This window comes from Channa argus, chromosome 6 (assembly GCF_033026475.1).
Source record: "Channa argus isolate prfri chromosome 6, Channa argus male v1.0, whole genome shotgun sequence".
NCBI lineage: Eukaryota > Metazoa > Chordata > Actinopteri > Anabantiformes > Channidae > Channa > Channa argus.
The window spans coordinates 14,733,055-14,754,601 of record NC_090202.1 but is presented as its reverse complement, the minus strand read 5'-3'; the positions used below and the strand labels follow the sequence as shown (position 1 = coordinate 14,754,601).

General features: G+C 42.5%; 1 protein-coding gene across 16 annotated transcripts in view; it reads left to right on the top strand.

The window, feature by feature from the left end:
• Positions 1-21,547, top strand: part of mecom (MDS1 and EVI1 complex locus) — a 127,865-nt gene that overhangs the window by 80,032 nt on the left and 26,286 nt on the right. Inside the window, exon 1 of one of the 16 annotated variants that reach the window (XM_067506835.1) lies at positions 20,266-21,096. The exons of 14 other annotated variants lie outside the window; for them this stretch is intronic. The gene's annotated coding sequence lies outside the window, so the exon portion shown is untranslated. Of the gene's footprint in view, positions 1-20,265; positions 21,267-21,547 lie in introns of those variants that run through there. One more of the 16 variants, XM_067506834.1, reaches the window with a different exon arrangement.

The window sequence follows — 21,547 nt, the reverse complement described above, 5'->3', positions numbered from 1 at the left end:
ATGTTTATCAACATTGCTTTGATATTAAAATTGTGCTTGTTTATGCAAGGTACACAATTAAAGAAGAAATTAAGTTAATGTTTCAGAATTTAAAATTTGCTCTTAAGCTGTGCAACAGTCAGACAGGCTACTGTCAGAGGACAGAAGTCATAGGAAGTGCTGAATACATGAGGAGACAATTGTAAAATCTATAAATCTTAGACAGGCTGGATAAAGTGGAAATTGATTTCCCACATGCAATAAAGGCAAATGCAAGAGGGGGAAACACAGCTGTAACCTGTTATGATCATTTTGCTTAATTAAATGTTTCTGTTAAGGCAACTAGCACATTGTTTCCTCACATGCTGTTATTTGAAAATCTGAAGCAAAAACTGTTGAATGAGCAACACATTTACTTCTCTTTATTTCCATGTCTTAATGTCTCTGTGTCTCTTTCTTTCCTCTGCCTTTCTTATAGATGAGTAAATGTCTTAAAACTCTTTGCTACAGATGAGGCCCATTGCCCACATGGGACAGAGATAAATGTGTGTGGGTTTTATATAGAGACTTTTCCACATTGCAATAAACTCAATGACAGCGCGTCCTGATCTACAGACACACACACAGCCACAGCCACAGTTACTTTCTCATGTATTAGGGGAGCACTGAAGGGCCTCAGTTTAGCTTCTGATTAAATGATTTTACAGTGCAGTGTTGTTACTGCTGCATACAGATACACAAATGCAGGTTGGACAAGTAGATGCATAAATAGACAGAAGGACATGGAAAGCATTTACAGTACAGATAAACAAGATAAATATAGAGCAAATTTGTTGGGGTTTCAAAACAGTTTGTCAGTGGTATTTTTCGATTATCTTTGCATGACATTTAAACCATCTAATTCAGTTAAGGATAGATGTATACATTACAAAGTAGAATTTTAAAAGTAATTCCTGAGCTGTCTGGTCTTCAGGATGCCACAATGACAGTCTTGTTTTATTGGTTTTCTTTGAGGACATTCACATTCGGACTGGCTCCCTGTCAGTGTTTTGGGTTACACAGAGTTCTTCTTGGCACCCAAAAGAGAGGTTGGACCTGACTCGCATTATGCTCTCCTTTGGCCTGCCAGGAACGGTTACAACGCGGGCAGTTTTTGGCTTGGCAGAACACAGCTTGGCTTGGCACTGCTCAGATTGGCGTTTCCATCAGTACTGAATTTTAATGAATGGTAGCTGCATGAGCATCGCTCATCAGTGGCTACAGTGATGATGATCTTTGAATAGATGAAACAGTCCACAGAAAAAGCTGTCCATGGTCGGATACTTATTCAGAGATGAAGATTAAAAACAACATAAGATAATGGGATTCATCAAAGTCCAATAACACTGTATCACTCAAACCCATTGAACTCAAGTACAGCAGCTGCCGTGAACATTATCAGTTAGTGACAACGGACGCTCTCTTAGTACAATAACCGAAGTATTCAGAGTCTCGTGTTTTCTCACTTTCACACTGTCCTATTGTAGTGTTTCCCTGTCCCATCCTCTCATCCTCCCACTGTGTTTGTGTGAAGAAGCTTGTTCCCCTACTGTGCCAGAGTACAGGGATACTAGGCTGCAAGACGCCAGGGGAGAACGCTTTTTGAACCCCTCTTGTCCTCCTGGTTTGATGCAGTGCATCTCTCTGTTGTTGGGTTTCTTTGTCAGGCACTCCAGGAGGTCCATTACTTCAGACCCCTCCAATGACAATCTTTGAGCCTCCTACCCTTCTTAATCCCATCATCCTCTGAGTGCTTCTATCCTGTCCTCTGGCACTCAAAGTCCAAAAGAATCTTGAGTTTGTGATCAGAGACAACTTCAATGCATCCTTATATTCAGCTATATCAGAGCAGACACCAGGAGAGGGAGAATTAATGATGGTTGAGGGATTCTCTCCACTTTTATAGTTTTACATTCAGTCACCAAACTAGAGCAGTCTCTTGTTCCAAAGGATTGAGTCACAAAAGTAGGAATATAAGGATTTTTACTAACAATTACATTTGTTTTTTTCTTAAATGAATTTAGTGAATATGAAATTAAAAGGAGCTCAGATCCCTTTTCAGCTGTTTTATGGGGTTCAGGCAGGTACATAGACAGAGGGCATTGCTTTGTAACACTTCAGTACAAAGTGTGTGGATTGATCACACATCTTCTAGACAGGGCAGCTACTCGAGCAGTTTGTTTCCCAAGGCCATATGTGTGTGGAGGTTTCAGAGGGGCAGTGTACACCTGGGAACTGAGGCAGCAATAGGGTGGTGTGCGGTGCAGGGCTTCTCCCTGGGTATTTACTGGGGGATTTGACTGCTTGGACTGGTGATTTAGGATGTTCTCTGGGTTAGAGTGCACAATTATACACTGAGGCCGGGGTCAGCCATGGATCCTTTCTGCCAGGTCTTCTCAGTTTACAGATGACGCCAGGCCCCCACCTTTACCCTCTCAGTCACACCACCCACACCAGGAACCCGCAATACCACTGGCCATTCAGATGATCTGATCATAGTATTGTTCATATCTTGAAAATTTCTGGAGCGTCACATTTTGTTTTTTCTTTTCTTTGTTTGTTTATTTTTGTTTTTTGTTTTCTATTATTGTTTTAAGATTATGAACTTTTGTATTTTGAAGAATTGGACATTTCCATCGAGTAAGAAACACCACATATGCTATATGTGGTGTTTCTTACTCGATGGGATTTTGCTTTACAATTTACATACTTGCTGACTGATCAGAGCCCATGAGTATCACTTGACAGTTTTATGATTACCTGCTCTAAATTATCTTTCAAAATTAATGTCATTTTTACATTTTCTTGGCAAACAATACGTGAACATATATTTTGACATGAGCTATGCATTATGATGACATTTTTTTCGTGAACAATCTATCCTTAATGCAAGATAAATGCAAGATAAATTAATACATCAAAAACATTTTAGTTTATGTTTGTTTCGGTTTTATAAATTCACTTCCTGATTGCGTATTATGGAAGTTGTCACGGTATCACAATAAAAAAGACCTAAAGCGAAATGTTCCCGTCCATCTGCTTCTAAATTGCATGCACCATGTCTTCTTTTTCTTGCCATTTCTCATGAGTTGTGGGTCTTCCCCTGCTTGACCGCTGACGGGCCTTTACGGTAAAAAACAAGCTGAAAGGCCGTATGTGTGCGAGAACACCCTGATTTCCCAGCTCTCCCCGTATGAATACATTAATTCATTTACCACTTCGAGGTCGCCAAACCCAAATATTTGCCTCTGCACATATTTAATATTTATGATGACGAAAGCAAATATTGCCTGGTGGATTGAGTGACATGGAGAGGTCAAGCTCTGGGCTTGGCCGGAGGGGGAAGGCGGGAATGTTATTGGTGTGTGTGGGTGTGAATGTGCATGTGTGCTCTCCTGAGAGAGTCAGTCCACATCATAGGAGCTGTGCACACTGCTCTGTTTGCACTGAAACACACATGCAAATATGACACGGTTCAGCAAACAATTTACATGAATTTGTGTATTATGGATTCATGAGCTTAAATCCAACTTGTCTTCTAAGAAGGACAGCTGTATTGATGAAAGGGTGCGCTTGTGGTTTCAGACGAAGGGGGAGCATGTTGGCCTTTGGTATTTGTTCATAGGTAGGTTTCCGTGTGTTGGCATACATCTGTATGAGTGTGACGCTACATCTTTCCATGCATGTACATGCTGTGTGACTCTGTGTGTTCCAATGAGGTTATCCATTAAGGGGGACAGTTTTATGAGCTGGTCTCAGACCTGGATCAGCTTAGATGAGATCCTGTTTCCTTTGGACTGATCACCCTCAACACTGATTCCGGCTCAAGAGCTGCATGACTAAATGGTGCATACCTAATCTCTTTTGAACTGCAACCCAATAGAAGCAGCCTTAAATTGTAATATCAAGTTTGCTGACAAGCTCTACTTTCAGATTAAGTTGCATGTAGCTTTTGTAAATGTATAGCCCTTTGCTTTGCAGAGAATCTGTGAGTTGAACAAGATGGGATAAAAGGACATCAGGTGGCTCACAGACATTTTTGTGTGTACACTCTAATTTATTAAATATGAGGACACAAGTGTGTTTATATGTGAACATTTTGTGATGACAATTTGACAATTCACACGCCAAGTTGTTGACATCTGCATCCCACCCAGGCAACCTCACCATGACCTCAGAGACTGAGAGGGTTTGAGGAAGCAAACTCAGTAGATCTCATATACACATAGACCACCTCTTCACCTCCCTGCCCGTATCTCCTCACATTTCTGCCTTTTATCCTCTCTTTCATATAAGCTATCTTTCTTTTTGCCCTTCCTCCTTTCACCTCTGATAAGTTATTGTGCAAGTTGGTGGAATGTACACAGGCCAAGGATCTCGATGAAGTGTCATTGTTCTGTTTGCTGAAAGGCACTCTGCCCTCTTTCTTCTTCTCCTTCGGATATGATTGAGGGAAGAAAAGGCCTTCATGGCAGAGTGATAAAGAGTCTTTCAGTGAAGGAGACACAAAAAGATGAGAAAAGAAAGGGAGAAAATCCTGAGACAATATTTGAAACTGATTCACCTGCAGTTGACACCACCACAGGAGCGATATGGACTTAGTGACCTTGTCAAGCAGAAAGCAGCTGTGTTTGCAAAAAATATGTTTGTGCATGTGAATATGTGTGTTAGAAAAAGACAGAGAGAGCTTGTGTAGTTCTTATTTATTTAGTCACTTAGTGAGAATTGCAAAACACTTATCTTAGTTGTTTGCAATTTGAGCAAAATGCAACAAGCATATGTAACAAAAGCAGCGGAAAAACACTGACACAGGCCATTGACAGCAAGTTATTCGCAAGGGGTAAAATATTCCCAACAGGCCAAATAATGTCTCTCTGAAGCCAATGCTACAACTAGTTAAGAGCAAAGAGTGATGGAGAAAGAGACTGCCAATGACCTGCCACAACTTTAAGGACTTAATATATTAAAGCTTCCTTCATGTTGGGATGGATGAATGGATCAGATAAAAAGGCAAGTAGAAAGCAAGGTGGAGTGTGGAGGGTCAGTTCTACACTTACAGTATCACGGTGCACCGTGCTGCAAAACTAAGAAAATAAGCTGCAGCTTTTGTGGTATTAACTGAATTAGGATGGTTGCAACCGCAGTTGCAACTGCTTTTGAGGTTTAGGTGGTTTGAAAGGCTATTCTGCTATCAAAAGCATGAGTTTACCACTTGTGTGGTGGATATGGTCTATAGGTTGATTGAGATTAAAAAGGATATGACCTAGTGACAGGCTCTCTGGTATGGCTTTTTGATTTAGGATTTGTTATTGTTTAAAAAGTCAAAATACTGGTTATTATGGTGGACTGCCAGTTTTGGTGAGAACAGAAGATGATCAGTATACATACACTTAAAAAGCATCAAACCATTTGGTCCTTTACAGGATGGAGGCAAATGAAATGCGGCTCTATGCATGTGTCTAGTGGGCAATTGTAAAAAAGAGAAGTGGAGGTACTTTGTGTAAATTAGTTGAAAAAAGTTATTGTTGTGAAGGGAATGGGGGTCAAGGCCATGTTCATGGTAGTGTGGTGAAAGCAAAGAGCCTGTGTGGGAATGACCTCGGTGGGGCAGCTGGCAGCACTCCCTCTCTTCTTTTGTCGACTCTAAGCCATTTGATGTCATTGAAACAGACCAAGGCAGAGCGATTGAGAGAGCAGAGGTGAGTGCTAGTGTGAAGGTGCAGAGCAGCGTGATGCAATGTGAGATAGCAGCTGAGTGAGCGCTCTGTGTGTGTGTGAGTGTGTGTGTATGCAGTGTAGGGAGACATTTCCTGTAATCGCACCATTCTGTCACTTACAACTCTCGCTCTCCATTATTATCTCTGTCATTCCTCAGCCTCCTCCTTCTCATCATCCATCCATCATTCAAGCCCAATCTTTCATTTTGCTAGAAAGCAGAGTAGGAGGAGGAGAGAGCACTGGTGGTGGTGGCATGGGGCGGGGTGCCAGATGATGTTTTAAAGGCTTTGAGAGTTCCACACCTGTGAGTGTAAGGACAGTTTGTAACCTTATCTCTTTTGCTTTGTGTGTATCCCTTTTCTTTGGTGAACAAATTGAGCATTGTGTTTAGGCAGGAGCCAAGAAGATCTCACAGGAAGGAAGCCAGAGAGTCCAGGCTCTGCACAGCAGTAGCCTGAGAAGGGAGATCAGGAGTGATTCCATGTGTAAGATTCTTTCCTTCTCACGGACAGTGCTAACGAAGTGTGTGCACTCTTTGTTAGACAGGCTCCTCACACAGGGGATACCGCTCTTACAGACACTGCAGACATAAGTATATTGTCACAAAAATCTTTGCACTGTATGTTGTGTATGTTGTGGGTTACAGCAAACAGTTGTTGCATTGAAAGTGTGCCAGAAAGTTTCAGCTTGTTGAAATATGTGATTTAGAGATGAACCACAGTGCAGGCTGTAAATTACAATTGAGGAGTGTGCTGGTGGATTTTACAGCCAAAAACATAAACTTTTCCGAACGGCGTGTTATTCTGGAATAGGTTAATCTACAGAGGAGCATGTCTACACATACCAGAGTGTATGTGCTGTTGTGCTCTCGTGTCTCCTCTCTGTTGTATGCAGATGAGGGGGGAAATTAGCTAGTGTGGGAAAATCAGAACAGACAGATACTCGTGTCCCTATTCATCCTAATAGAAGGACTCCTGTTTCCAATTATAGCCGGCCATCAGTATGTGAGCAGCATTATAATAGGACAGCTGCATGTCTACAAAGTCCCTTTCTAGTGTCCGTGAGGGAGAGACGAGAAATAACACAGGAGAGGTGTTTAGCAAAAGAGGGAAGGAGGAGGCAAGATGATGGCCAGAGATGAACTGGAGGAAGACTGTAAACGGGAAGGAACTTTGTGGGTATTTTTAGGTTCGTCTTGGATGTTCATGCACTCTTGTTATGTCATATTATATGAGAAGATGCATGGGCTCAAACCCATACTAAAATAAACACATGGATCCAAATGACAGCTTAAAATATTTATAATTTACTGTTCCTATATCTTGCTGGACAGATCGTGTCGATAAATCAAGCACTCCAGCTGTTGCTTTGTGTTTTCTTATTTCAATTGTGCTCTGTTAACCTCTACTTCTATTATTGCCACTGCCAAAGTATTCATCGTGGTGCTCCTTGGGGCTAGAAAAGCTACGAAGAAATGTCCAGGACCTCAACTTTTGCTCGCTTAACCTATTTTATTCCCACTCCACACTCTTTCTGTCCTGCTCACCCTAGCATGACCCAAACATGCGGCCAGTAAATCCAATGTGTTTTCTATGGACATTAAGGGAAGGTATGGAGGCTCCAAACCAAACCTCAGCCATGCCAGGCCTATGAGGGAAGGAGAGGCCCCTTTTTTAAGGAAGTCGTCACAGACTCCAAATAACAGGGCCATCCCCGCCTGGGGCCCGCTGTCAGGCCAGTGATCGATGGTCTCAGTCTTAGATGCCTGCCCCAACTGGCCAGTGGTGAACAAAGAGGTGCAAATATAGAGACAGAAGGGGTCATCCCTGCCACGAAGGGAATGACGGTCAAGGATGGAGGGAGGTAGTGTAAACCCCAACATGTTGATTACTGGTCTCTTCTTTGAATCAAAAAACGGATATGTCGTGCTGTTTTATTTCATTTGTAACATGTCCAGAAATTGTGGGCATTGAGACAGCGCTACATTTTAGTGATTGCAGCTCCCACAGCTGTGGCCACAGGAATTCAGGCTGGCTTCCTTGCCTCCTTCCTCTCCTATCCGCGTTGTCGTCTATCTCCCATTCAAGTTTTCTATCGGTTCCTCACCTTTGTGCCTGCTCGTGGATTTCTCGCTCTTGCTCCCCTGAGGCAATGACACTAGTTCTTCTGGGAAATCTCTTCCCCGCTTCCTCTTTTATACTTTTTGTAGCATTCTGCGCACTCCTGAGGTTTAGCAAACACTAGTCAGACCTTTTAGCTGGGGCTCTGCCTGGCTCAAGAGAAAGACCCTGTGTTGTAAATGTAAATGGATAGTGATGACACACAACATCCATCTTCAATTGTCTTTTACTTAACAAATCTATATCAATCAGAAGTTATGTTGATGCCAGGAGAAAGCTCGGAGCTTCTTTTCCTGTTCCTGATCCCATTTTTTTCCATATTAAAAAATATTTTCGTTCACATACTGTAAATTATCCTTACATTGAGTTTTAACTCAAGGTTTTTAGCTGAGCTTTGTCAATGTTTGTTATAAGCAAACACATTTAAAATATCCCAATAATAATACTTAAAAAAAATAGTCACCAATAAGCAGCAAAGCTAACTGGAAATAGACACCTTTTTTCAAAATAACTTATTTCCCACTGGTGGTGAGTAGGGCAAAAGTAGGGCAAAAGATACAGATGTTTATAACGGGAAATAGACAGTGTTAGTTGGCATGTTTAATCCTTTGAATGCACATAAATTTTTCCTGTAGCAGACAAATCATGAAGAGCAACAGTGAAATTCAGTTTTGGGAAAAACTGCAGTGATGTCAGTAAGTGAGCTCAAGCAGCCATTGTTTGGTCCTGGAGTGGAAAGGAGGCCATTGTGAAAGCAGAAAAGCCGTGCTGCCTTTAAAGCTCTCTCCATATAAGTCAAACTAAGCTGACTGAATGTACTTGACCCTTCACCCATTCCTTCTTCTCCTCTCACACTCCTCCACTCTTCCTCTTCTCCTCTTCTCCACTGCGTGTGGTCTCACTTTAACCACCTGTCTCCATTACTGTTGTACTGCACCCCAAGTTGCAAGACTTAATGCTATTATTTAGGCCTGTGAGTTGATTTCCCAAGTTTTCTTGTTACATCCTATCTGATTATGAGTTCAGCGTCCTCATTACCACCTTGTCTGGGACTTTAATCTGCTTTACTGGCCCACACTACTCAGCTTAAAAGAGATCTGGGTACAAGTGAGAACTAATTAGATAACTAATTCAAACTGGCTGATCTGAGGAACCAGATGCTGACAATATAAATAAAAAATATACATGTAGCTTCACAGTGGCTGGTTGATAGGAGTCTAAACTACTTAGTATCCTTTAGACAAGATACACCTTGTCTTGTTTAAAAGCTAAAACATTTGTACTTAATATCCTTATTTCAATTATTCCACCTGAATGTACATTTAGTCATTTGGAAGGTGGTTTTCGATGTTAAATAGTTGAGGGTGTACTCACTCGCACCAAGAGCTGCCCTGCAAAGTGTTCATCTGACCCATCAGTATGGTGTCATTAAAAGCCAGGATAGCAACTGCCAAAACTTGGGATTGAACCAGAGACTTTTAGATCTTCACTATAATTCTTTCCCAGCTGAGCTATTTCACCAATGAGTGATTTTCATTAATTAATTCAAATCTACCCAAATATAATTACTTACTTAATGTTGTCATGTGAATTCAGCCAAACTTAGCTCAATGCATTTTTAGTTTTGCCAGCATAGATTAAAAACAAATTAACATGATATTAAAACATCTACTCAAGCAGCCAAGCACTAAGAAAACAGCATTTAATAAGCCCAAAGGGGGTTCAACTGAAAAAACAAATCACTCATCACTGTAAAGTAAATAATGATGAATTAATCAACCACTTCTTCTTTTACTCTTTGGCTGAGACTTTAAATTGGCACCTTAAAGACATTAATTGTTCAGTGGATGGGTGATCAGGGCAGCCAATAATAGCAGCAGCATGCCTCACCATGTCCTTGAAAAAGAGTTCAATCAGCAGTGTGTTGCTCATGCCAGTAACCACACAAAACATTTTTACATGCAGTACGTTGCCAAGCCAGGTTGCACTATCCATTAACTACAACACAGATTCAGTTAAACTTGAATAAAACAAATTTTGCCATATTGATTTGACCGTTATGTTTCCTACTTCTGCTTTTACAACACTGTTGCCATATTTTATGTAGCCATTTAAATGAGTGAGATGCTCTGTGTTCTGGGCAAGTGTGGGAGCATAATTACATTCAGACCTGTCATGGTGTCTAAATGTGAAGTATGACTGTTACGTAGTGGGTCATCTTCTTTCTCCGAGGGCCAGACGGAGCTAATTAGCAGGGAGGAAATGAGTAAGTCTCTGCTTTGGTGAGGATGATGTTTAGAGGAAATGACCAGGGATGACCCACTGAAGCAGAGGGATGACTTATTCGGTGAATGTGTGTATGTAGGTGTTTGTGATCCATGTATGGCAAAATCGAAACTTTTGAGTGTTGTCTTTTGCCCCAGAAATTTTTCAAGTAACACTGTTTTCAAAAACAAGTCCAAAGTAAGTGAGAGAAATATGTGACCAACAGGACGACTGAGAAAAATGCGATCTGTGGCTGCAATGGATGATAGACCATACCTGCACTTTGAGTACGTCTCTACTGAGACTGTACATTTTCTTAGGACAAGACAGTTCCTTAATATATAATATAATATAATATAATATAATATAATATAATATAATATAATATAATATAATATAATATAATATAATATAATATATAATATTTGATGTTATAATCCAACATGGTTCTTTGCAATGTTATGCTGACCAATTGCAGGGTGCACTTTATACGGTACAAGTAGTTCTGTACTTAGTGAAAATATATTGTGTGTCATGTTCAAAATGCAATAGTCGGTTACTTTTATTTGTGTTGTTTTCTTAGTTGTAGAACATGTTTTCTAATGGCATAATCAGTCACTTTAGTCCAAGATAGCATTTCTTTTCCCTGAAAGAGCTGAATTCACTTCCACTTCAGGGTACAGAGGTTTTGTTCCCCATTGTCTCCTGTCCTCTCCCATGCCAACTTACATTGTGTTCACCAGCAGCTATGCAGGTGGGCAGCAATAGAGCAATGAAAGAGGGAATGCTGATTAGATGAGATATGGTGGTGGTTCCGTGCATACATCAATGTGTAAGTGCGTGTGTGTGCGTTTGTGTTAATCCTGGTGTAATGCCAATCATTTAGTTGGCTGCTTTAAAATAAAAGGGCTCTAGTCCAGTTTACTCCCAGGGGGGGAGGCTACCTTTGGCCAAGGGAGAGAAAGAGAATGAAACAACCTAGTTTGTTGGGCTCTCCAACACTCACTCCTCCACACTATATGGGAGGGTCAAGGTAGTTAACTGGTGGCAGGCGTTCAGATGGGTTCTGCTCTGACTTCAAACAGGGAACATTATGGCCATGCGCGCTCACAGGATATTGCGCTGTAAGGCCACTGAACACGACTAGGTTAGAGAGAGGAGGCTTTGTATTGAGCCCATTAGAGCCCTAACCCGATACTAATGAAGCTGTTTCCTGTACAAACGGAGCGGCTCAAGGGAAACTGGCTCTAGCTTTTAATAAGGCCATCCCTCTTCAATCCCAGTTAAGATGCTGGAATTTGTTATCTGGGTACTGAGTGGGTTACTCCTGGTTTCAAGCAGAACCTCCCTCTAGAAAAGTTAATTACGCATGATTAATGGAGCGTTTTCCTTCCAATGATATCTGTGACAGCACAAAGCTGTCGTAAGGATTGTCAGGCCCAATTCGAGCTGAATAAGTATTTATGTGATCGCATGTGATGGGCCTCCTCTCACCAGCACCAGCCCTCATCAATCAAGCCCTGCTGCTCGCAGTAGTGGGAAATTGGTCTATCAGCACGGCTGCCTCCCTCCCCACTGCCACCACCGCTGCTGCCACCTCCCTCCCTCCCCATTCAATCAGGCCTGGGGCTACAATGCTTCTTTAGCTCTTACTTCTGACCAACGCAGGGGTCATGGGGGGGAAAGTGGGAGCCAGAGCTGAGCCCATCCATTACAGCTCTTGTTTCTCTCAGTGGCAGCCGGACGACGGGATTCTATTAAGAGCTCCGTCTATTCAGCACTGAGATTACACCAGGGCCCTCTCTCCAAGCACACCTCACCACCAACCCCCGAGCCCTCACCAAAACCCTATACCCACCCTGAGGGCCTTATAGCCCCCCAATGCTGCCACCAACTCACTGTAGCTCGGCCATGCATCCCTCGCCCCCACCCCCCACCCCCCCCCCCTTTTTTTTTTTACACTTCCCAGTAGTAGTGTTGTTTTTTCAGTAGGGGAAAACGAAAATGAGACAGAATGACAAGACAACAAGCTTGGAGAAAAATGAAAGCAGACACTTTAACCTGAACCTGTGCCTGGTTTGGATGTGGACACACACACTGTCTGGTTTCCTGAACTGCATTTGACTTGTAAGCACTACCACACATACACACATGTTTGCACACACACACACACACACACACACACCAAGACCATAAGCACACTCCTCCTCTCAAGCAGAAGACATAGAGCTTCAGCACCTGGCTAAGAGACCAGAGCCATCTCCACCACAGTATAAACACACTTAGATGGGTAACATCACAAACACGACTCTGCTGCAGTCACGTCGTAAACACCCGCCGACACGAGATCAAAACGCCACTCCCCAGATGTTTAAGAAGCTCGTTTGTCTCCTGCCGGCCTGAAGAGACGCTTCATTTACTTAATATGTGTTAGCACTTGAGAGAGAGAAAGAGAGGGGAGTGCTGCTAAGGTCGCACCCCCTGCTTAAATGGATGGGGGTCTTCACGTCAAGGAGAAGAGAGGAGACAGCACTCCTGTCAAACAAACAGAAATTTAATACGTTGCCTTCTATCAGGATGTCCACTGTGTGTACATACTCTCCTGGTCTTGATTATGAATAACCCCCTCTGTCTTATAAACAAGCGCAGTGAGGACATTCATCAGGGATAGAGAGGTAAGGGTGTGAAGAAGGTGGAATGTTCCTCCAACAAGAGCCTGCTGTTGTGTCTTGGTGCTGAGGGGATGATGGAGAAGAGGAGCGAAAAAAACGGAACATATATTTAGACAAATTAGAAGAAACATACAATTTGGATGGAGAAGAAAGAAGAGAATGGTTAAAAGGAAAAAAAGGGAAGACACAAAAGAGGAAATGAAAGGGTAAGAGGTTTGTCCTGGGCAGGGAGAGGGCACTCAGGGTGCGGCTGTGTGAGGTTTACTCTCCCAGTGCTTTGCTGCATGGTTTGGAGTTGGCAGCCAGCGTGCGGGTTAACAGGATCGGAATGCTTCTTCAGGGGCAGCGTAATCAGCACCAACTTCCTCTGATTCAGAAACCGTAGGCCTCGCTCTCCGCCTCTTTTGTTTCTGTCGGGTTCCGCTGACAGCACTGAGGAAGCAGCCGTCTGACAGGCAGGGGAGATGTTGGTTGTGTATAAACAGCCTATCCAGGGAGGGAGAGAGAGGGAGAGAAAACAAAATGTGTCTGCGTGCTGATGGGTGCGCATAGATGAACACTCTTGTTTGTGTGTCTTGGCAGTGTTTTTCACCCACATCGCTGGCCTCTCCCAGTGGAAAACATGCAAGACGTGAGTGAAAGAGATTGTGTTAGGGATACTCCACACACTAGCTCCATGCGCTGTCAGGCCAGTCATCTCCAGCTGCCTGCCTGAGAATTTTGTCTTTGTTAAATGTTGTGTGACAATGAGATTTTCCAAAGTGCCATCTAGATAAAGAAGTGGATTGAGAGAGAGGGAGGAGGAGGGGAGACTCCGATAACAGCTGAGATGGTCTGGTCATAGTCCAGCAGCCCTTCATCACTTCTCCAGCCCCAGATATATCTCCTCTCTGTCTATGAAGCACTCACATGCACACCTTCATCACTTTGTCTCTCTCTTGCAGTTTAAAAAACTAATACACACCCAACAGCTGCACCCTGTCTCAGTACACACAAGCTAACACACCTCTATTCCATCACGGCAGCTCTAGATCCTCAATCGATCCTCAAAGCACCCCAGCCCCCAGCAGACACCTGCAGTGATTGATCCCCAAATCAGTTCCTCACAACCCCAGTGCTGTAAAAACCATAACAACCCATCATAAAAGCTGATTTATCTTCACCAAGCCCAGGGCCCCACAGTTAGAATATTAACCCAAAAGTGTATGACACCACAGTGATTGGTTTGGAATGAATAAACCTGGGGAGTATTGACGCACATGTCTGATGGTTCATATCAAGGCTGACTGCTGAAATGTGCCATGTGAGATTGTATTATCTCAGGAATAGGGCCTAGTGCAGACATGCAGAAGGAGAACTTTTGTTGGGGTGTTTGCCTCTTCTTTTATTCACCATCTTCTATGCATAAAACTGTTTGTCAGCTTTTAGAAGAAGCAAAATGATATAAAATTGTGGTGAAATAACAATTAATAAAATACCAGCTTGTATTAAAAAATAAATAAATAGTTGCTTGATTATAGTTTTACACACGGGGATTTGACTTTACTATTGTCAAGACCATTGAGCAGAAAGTGTATTGTTTTGAATGTCTTTATTACTTGCTTTTGTGTTAAACTGTATGCCAAATGTATGTCATTTAATACAGAAATTCACATATATTGAGATACAATATAGACAAATGTTGGATTGAATATGATGATTTAGAAATAAATTGAAATATATTCCGTTACACATATTATAAGGGGTAAAAATTTAAAAACTATATAATTTGTAATTCTTTGTTAAGTGCTTGTGTGTTTTCATGTGTGTCCATGCATTACTCCATGTGTGTGTTCCTGTAGGAAATAGTGCCCAAGCTGCATTTTAATAGGAGCATTGGTCTGGATGCCAGAAGCATGGTGTACTGGCAGCAGCATCAGCATGTGCCCTGTACTCAGCAGTGCAACAAGCTCCTGGGTTAAATATAATCCCAGCCTAACTCAGGGGCCTCTTTGATGCTACTGAAAGCCAGTGAAGCCTTTAATGGGAGCCACTCTGTGTCTCTGTGTTATGTTTGAGCTGCTCAGCTTTCCTTCATTTTATGGTTGTTGCAGCTGATTTGTTGTTTTCCAAGTTAATTTTGACTTTAATCATGCCCACATACTCTGAGCTGACCTGCACTGCCTAACAATTTCCAGTGTCTTTTGTGGGTGTAGTGGGGGTTTGCGTGTGTAACAGTCTTACTGAACACACTTTCACAATCTGCTTGTGCTTACTCAAGAACATTTTCACGCTTTCTCACGTTGCAGTTTTGACTACTGGTAAATTGTGGACAAGAATTACCCATAAGCCCCACTTGTCATGTTTCTCTGTTTTTCTCCTTACTACAATAATACAGCTTTTTTCTTTCTGCTGCAAAGGAGAAAAAAAAACAGCAAATAAAAGTAACTTCAAAAAGGGTCAATGTATCTGTGAGGCATGAACTGGTGAGGGTCCTTTTCTCCACCTGTCTCACCATCAGGACAATGGTCTTTTTGACTAATTGTATTATTATGTGTAAAAAACTTTTTTAATTGCATCTTCTTCAAGATTCAAGGACAAATAGCACCTATGTACAGCAAGGTAACTGTATGAAAATTGGCTTTTATAAAATTTTCATTGGTTTTCATCCTTTATTATATGATATCACAGCTTTTTCTGTGAGATTCTGTTTTATTTATACTGTGGCTGTTCAGGCATAAGAACAGGGAGCCTTTTCTCCTGTCACATTGCACAGGTATAATAACATCCCTGTCTGATATCTGCCAGCATTAAAATATTAGCCTACCAATTATACTCGGTATATAAAAAGCAGATTGTTGTAGTATTACAGAAGAGCCCTGACTTTAAACGTGAGAAGAGAGCTCAATAAATGTAATGAATGTGTGACACTTGAACATCTAAAGTGCCGTGTTCAGTTCTATACCTTATTACCTTTTGCACATAAAAGGCCTTTTAAAGATGATATCTATGAGCGTTTTAGAGCCAATTTGTTCACCCTGCAGCGACCGGCAACATGCTCTAATTACCACATCCCACCACCCCACCACCCCCATCAGCACTAGGCTGGATTTGGTTGTTTAAGTTTCCAGTCTGTCCCATGCGTATAGAAACTGTGTGCCTGCTGAATTTATGCTTGAAAAACGTGACCTTTGACTCGTGTGGAGCTTTATCGCACCCCGTAGCCCACATACAGTGTGGCCCTGTATGCCGAGGCTCTGCGGAGGAAGTGTCTGTGATTACCACAGCATGTACCACTTTCTTTCTGTGCATCGCTGCCACCTCCTCCTGCACCCTCTCGAAGCCCCCCAATTTGCTGCAGCCACATTCCAGCCACTGCTTCTCTAAACAACCCACCAGGTGACTTAAAAATAATTATTTTTAAATTAACTCTTAAACGTTACATAATACCCATCTGGTAGGTTGCCCTTATAATGCAATGAATTTGTCCTGTTACAGTGCCTGGTCACATCATGGTATTCCTGCTGTAAGTCAACACACACATTTCCTTTACACTTACAAAAGCATTTTCCTAGATCAAAGAGATATCATAATTTGTCCCTTCTTAATATCCATCTTTTAATGTGGCACTTCTGCTTCTGCAGCACAAGTCACAGCTCAGATTAGTTCTTTTGTTTGTGGAGATGCTGTTATAAAACGTTGCAGCTTAGATTAATAAAGCATAGTAATAATGAAACAGTACAATGATACACCCTCCTTCCTTGAGCTAGTAAATAAGATGAGATCATTTATATCTTTCCATAAAACTTCTCAGTCGCGCATCATGTCTGCCTTGTTCCAATATTTACACGTGTCTCTATAATACTGATGGAAGCACATCTTTTCTCAGCAGTATAAGGGGAATTTTTCACCTCACTGTAGGAACTTCCTCCCATTCTGAAAGGAAAATACATATACATTAAAAAGGAATTCTTTTTTATACACATGCACGCCACCATCTGAAGACCTGTCTCTGCAACAGGCTGTCAAAGAAAACAAGAGACCGTGCCAAAACAAAGTGATCTGGTGCTAATTCATCAAACACGCCGCGCCTGTTCCCTACAGGCCACAGAATTTGTCAAAAAATCATCCCTCTTTGCTTCTCTCCCTGTCGGAATGCGGGGCTGACCCCCGGCAAATGAAAATAATCCACAGTAATTAGAAATGAGCTGGTCTGGTCCTGAGAGCCCCCGGGCGGCCGGGTAAACATGGCGGAGGGGCCAGTAGAAGGGGGAGGAGGAGGTGGAGGGGGCGCTGACCTTGTCCACATAAAGCAGTGATTTATGAAGTGCAGGGCACAGCAGCAGGGCTTCTGTCTTCTCCCTAGAACCAAATTACTAAGGTGGAGATTAACACGCCTCTCACAACGGGCCAACTTCCAGCCCCAAGGAAATTTTTTATTTACATTTTCCTCTTTCATTTCCTCTTTTCTGTTTTAATGGTAATTGGGCTGTATGGACACCAGGTTTATGCTTTAATAAAGGGACTCAAAGCCGCTCACGTATTGTATTGTGCACTAATCTTGGCTGACGGACGTGTTCATTAAAGAAAATGTTGCAGAGTGTTGTGCAAACGGAAGGCTAACCGTCCGTTTGAGCTTTAAATGAGTTTTACCACTTGATTGCATCGGCCCACATTTAAGCAAAATAAAATGCGCAGGGGGCCGGGGCCATACAGAGTCATGATGGAGAGTTAATGCAGCTTTTCGTCGGTGTCAATGGGAGGTCTCGATGTGAATGGTGGAACTATTTCATGTGGATTTGGCTGCGATATTTTCTTTCTCTCCTCTCTTTCTATTTTTTCCGCTCTCCTGGAGGATGTGCTGGAATGCACCACACGGGCCTACACAGTGTTTCCATGTGGCCCCTCGTCTGCAGCGGTAGGCTTTGCAGCTCGCTGGCTGGAGTCAGTTTGCAACCCACACGGGAATCCCCCTCTTCTACAGTCTGCCCCATCTGACTTCACACGGCTCTAGCAGCAAAACCCCAAATCACCTTTTTTACCCCAGATTCAGATCGCGGGACCAACCGAACAGGGAAAAGGAAGAGCGGGCGGTGAAACTGAACTTAGTATCAAGTAAAATATAAAGATGTGTGATCATAAGAAAATCATGTATGAATTGTTTTTTCTTTCTTTTTTTTTTTTCTTTTTTTTTGCGGAACTGAACCCTTAAAACAAACAAGAAAGCCGCAAGCAATATAAACATGAGCTCATTTAAGCAACTAAACCTCCTTTTAAGAATTTCATGGCACTTTAAAGCCTCGGCACTCAACATTATCTAGATGCTGTACGTTTTAAGAGGCCCTTCAATAAGTATGAAATGCTGCGTGCTACGATATAGTCAGAACTAACATACCCTGAAGCCTGCGTGTGTTTGGTTTGTAATTTGTTGATAAACAGCTTTTCCACACCGCTACTCACTATGTCAAAATCATTATGACAAAGGCATGGCATAATTCAGATAAAACGGAGCCATTTAATCTCAGCACATCAGAATAGTGTTTATGGTAGATTGCTCAAATAAATATAAATTTGAGCTCTGCCTTGCAAATCACTTTCGTAGTTTATTAACAAATGAACAAGTGTATAAATTCACCCCCATCGGTCTTTCATTCAGGAGCTTTATAGCCGCTCGTTCAGGTGATTATGTATTCAAGCCCTTACATCTTTCATCCCCCCTATAGCAGTCTGACGAATTAATGCAGATGTTTTGTGGTGCAGCTCACCCGGACGACAATGAAATGACCCCCATCATATAATAAGTCAAAAACATAACTAATATCGCAGACCGTCACAAATTGAGGTATGAGCGGCACTACTTTTAAAAGTAAAATTCATTACCTTCAGTTACCATAAAAAGGAAGGACACGTGATATTCTTTTTCTTTTTTTCAGATTTAAGCTTCTTAACGCTGTGCCCGAATATTTGACTCTGTAACTGTGGATTTCTGACCAATGTAATAAATACACATAAATGTTGGTCACCAAATTATTCAGACCTGCGCAGATGTTGTTCTGAATGTGACTATTTTGTGCAGTACATTTGATTATTAAAAAAAGGGTGACTTCACAGCAACCACAACTGCAATCCCATAATTATGTGAAGTATCTTATTGCCATCTGAAATGTCCCACTCTTTACTCGGAGTTATTTTTTTTCCCCCACTTCAGCTGAGCACGCCATCTCCTGACAGGGGAAAGAAGTACAGCATTTCAGCGTGTGGCCAGACTTAGGGGGTCCCGCCACTGTTACCCCATTTTACCCTCGATATAGACGAATTTTAACATTTTTCTCCCCGACATTTCCTCCTTTTTCAGAAAGGAGCTGAGACTCCTCTCTCTATCAGAATCCTCGATCAGACCCGGAGAGGCCGTGCAGCAATCACTTTCCCAGATTACTTGTATTTAATACACAATGCATCATAAAACAAATCCCTCATCCTGACAGGAAGAAAATAGAACAGCTCATTCGACTTGAGCTTTCCCAATTTATGGCTAAATTAAAAAGGGTTCCAACAATGGACAAGTCGAGGAGAAGCAGGAAATCAATGACCGGGCGGACCAGGGTCTCTCCTCGGTTCTCAAGGAGCGCTAGACGATGGGAATCGGTGGCGGGGTCCTGCCTTATTTACACATGATTTTTCCTGTCCTTCCTGCACATTTGCTTCGCGATTTCGTAAAACAATGGGTATTATCTGGGTTGGAAGGTCAATGTCACCGTGTGAAACGTTATCCATCATCATCTGCTCTCATCAGCCAAAGTCCTGTCCTCCCTGGTTTTATGAGCTGCCTAATAAAGTCCACTTATTGACAGCGAGGACGTTTCTTTATTATCCCTTAAACCTTATCCGTTTATTCCGTGTATCACGTTTATGTTCAGGCGAAGAAATTAGAATGAAGCACAGAAATAAAACGAATACACTCCTTTCCCATCCTTTGGACTAGTTGAAAAGCAGGTGCATGCATGAATTTTTTTTTAATAAATTGCTGACAGATTCAAAAACTTGAGCTTTTGTTCGATCTAATAACAGGTTTCAATGAAAAGATGTTATGTTCATTTAAACATAATCCACAATTTGCCTGTTTTAAAAGTCTTACCGTACCGGTAATGGGGGTGAGAGGGTGGGAGGAGAACGCACAAGAATTTTTGGTCAAGCAGAGAAAAAGCAGGCGATTGGGTCAGTGTTTCCCAAAACGTGGCACGGGGACTTTCAGTGGCCCATATGGAGTCTCCTGGAGGAACACTTAATGGCTGTACATTATTGTACTTCCCCAGCTAAAGCACAATTAAAGGCTTAGAGGATGATTTTTATTATAACCCAGTTCTCCCGTTTCCTATTCTTTCCTTTTTTAATACAAATGTGCCTTTAAAGGTAACTCATTACCTAAAGGTAAAGAAGAAGATGGTGAAATTTTTTTTTTTCCCAATTCAGTTCTTGAGATTAAAAATGCTATTAAATTGTCCATAAACTGGCGCTGCACGTTAGGGGACGTTTGGAAACACGTGGATAATAGCTGTTGCGCCGCTTTGATGCCTGCGTTGGTTCATTCAAGTGCGCTGCCCGTGTGTGTCTGTGTGTGTGTGTACTTCATCCCTTCAGAAGCCCCATCCCGACCTCTCCGTGACCCCGCTCACCCGCTCCAACCCCGGGCCCCTGTCACTTTAAAATTTACTGCGGAGACGAGCCGCTGCCGACCGGGGACAGGGGCAAAGACAGTCCCGTGGCTTCAATTGCCCCTTTTCGAGCTTTATGGACGCACTGGATCCCTTATGAGACAATGCGAGAAGGAGAAACATCACACAAAGTGTCCTAGACCAACAAATCAGTGCACGATGCTGGAGATCACCCCCCCCCCCCCCCCCCCCCCTTGATTCTTCTCGCTATCATATAGACGACACATCCCGACTGGCTGGGGAGGGGGGGGAGGAAGAGAAAAATGAAAAGTTGAATGGCTACTAGAGGACACCTGGGTGCGTCAGGACAGGAGGGGTGACAAGAGAGGAGCGGACGAGCCCAGCGAGGCGCACACACTGAAAAGTTGAGTGCAAGTTGATGCACCAGAGGGGATTTAGTTCCACACACGGTGTCTGTAGGACAGTGAGAGGAGATTTACCGGCTCAGTGGTGTCTGTGAGACACTGAAGCAGGAGAGGATTTTCTCTTGACTCCCCGCGCGGTGTCTGAGGGACAGTGAAGGAAGCGCAAAGCGGCGAGGAGTCGAGTACCGTGTAGCTTGGAAACCTGCAGACCCGGAGACACCGACACCGAAAAATCCGCAACAGACTGGTGCGTCTCCCTTTGCCAAAATCTGGACAAATAATAGTTTTATTGTTTATTTAACAGACCTTTGGACTTTCTTCGTTTTTAAACTGAGTTTTTGCAAGTCCGTTTTAACAACGCGGTTATTATCCCATGAGGTTTTAAATGTCGTACGCCAGTGCGAACGAGTTTCTACGGTAAGAGGAAACAGCTTGTATGGATTTTTTTGGTAGTTTTATTAAGTCGTTTAGATGAAGAGCAAAAAGGTTAAAAGAAAGTTGTTACTTTAGTTGTAAACAACATTTGACCGATAAATTAATAAAACGGATGTGTTTTTACAGGGTAAATGGGAAGATCATGTTAGGGCAGACAAAGGGCCTAATAAGCAACCTAAATATTTATTCAGTGGCAGGTTATACAAAGGCAGAAAGATTTGTGACCCTGAGAGCGATTCGCTCGCTAACAATCGGCAGTGTCT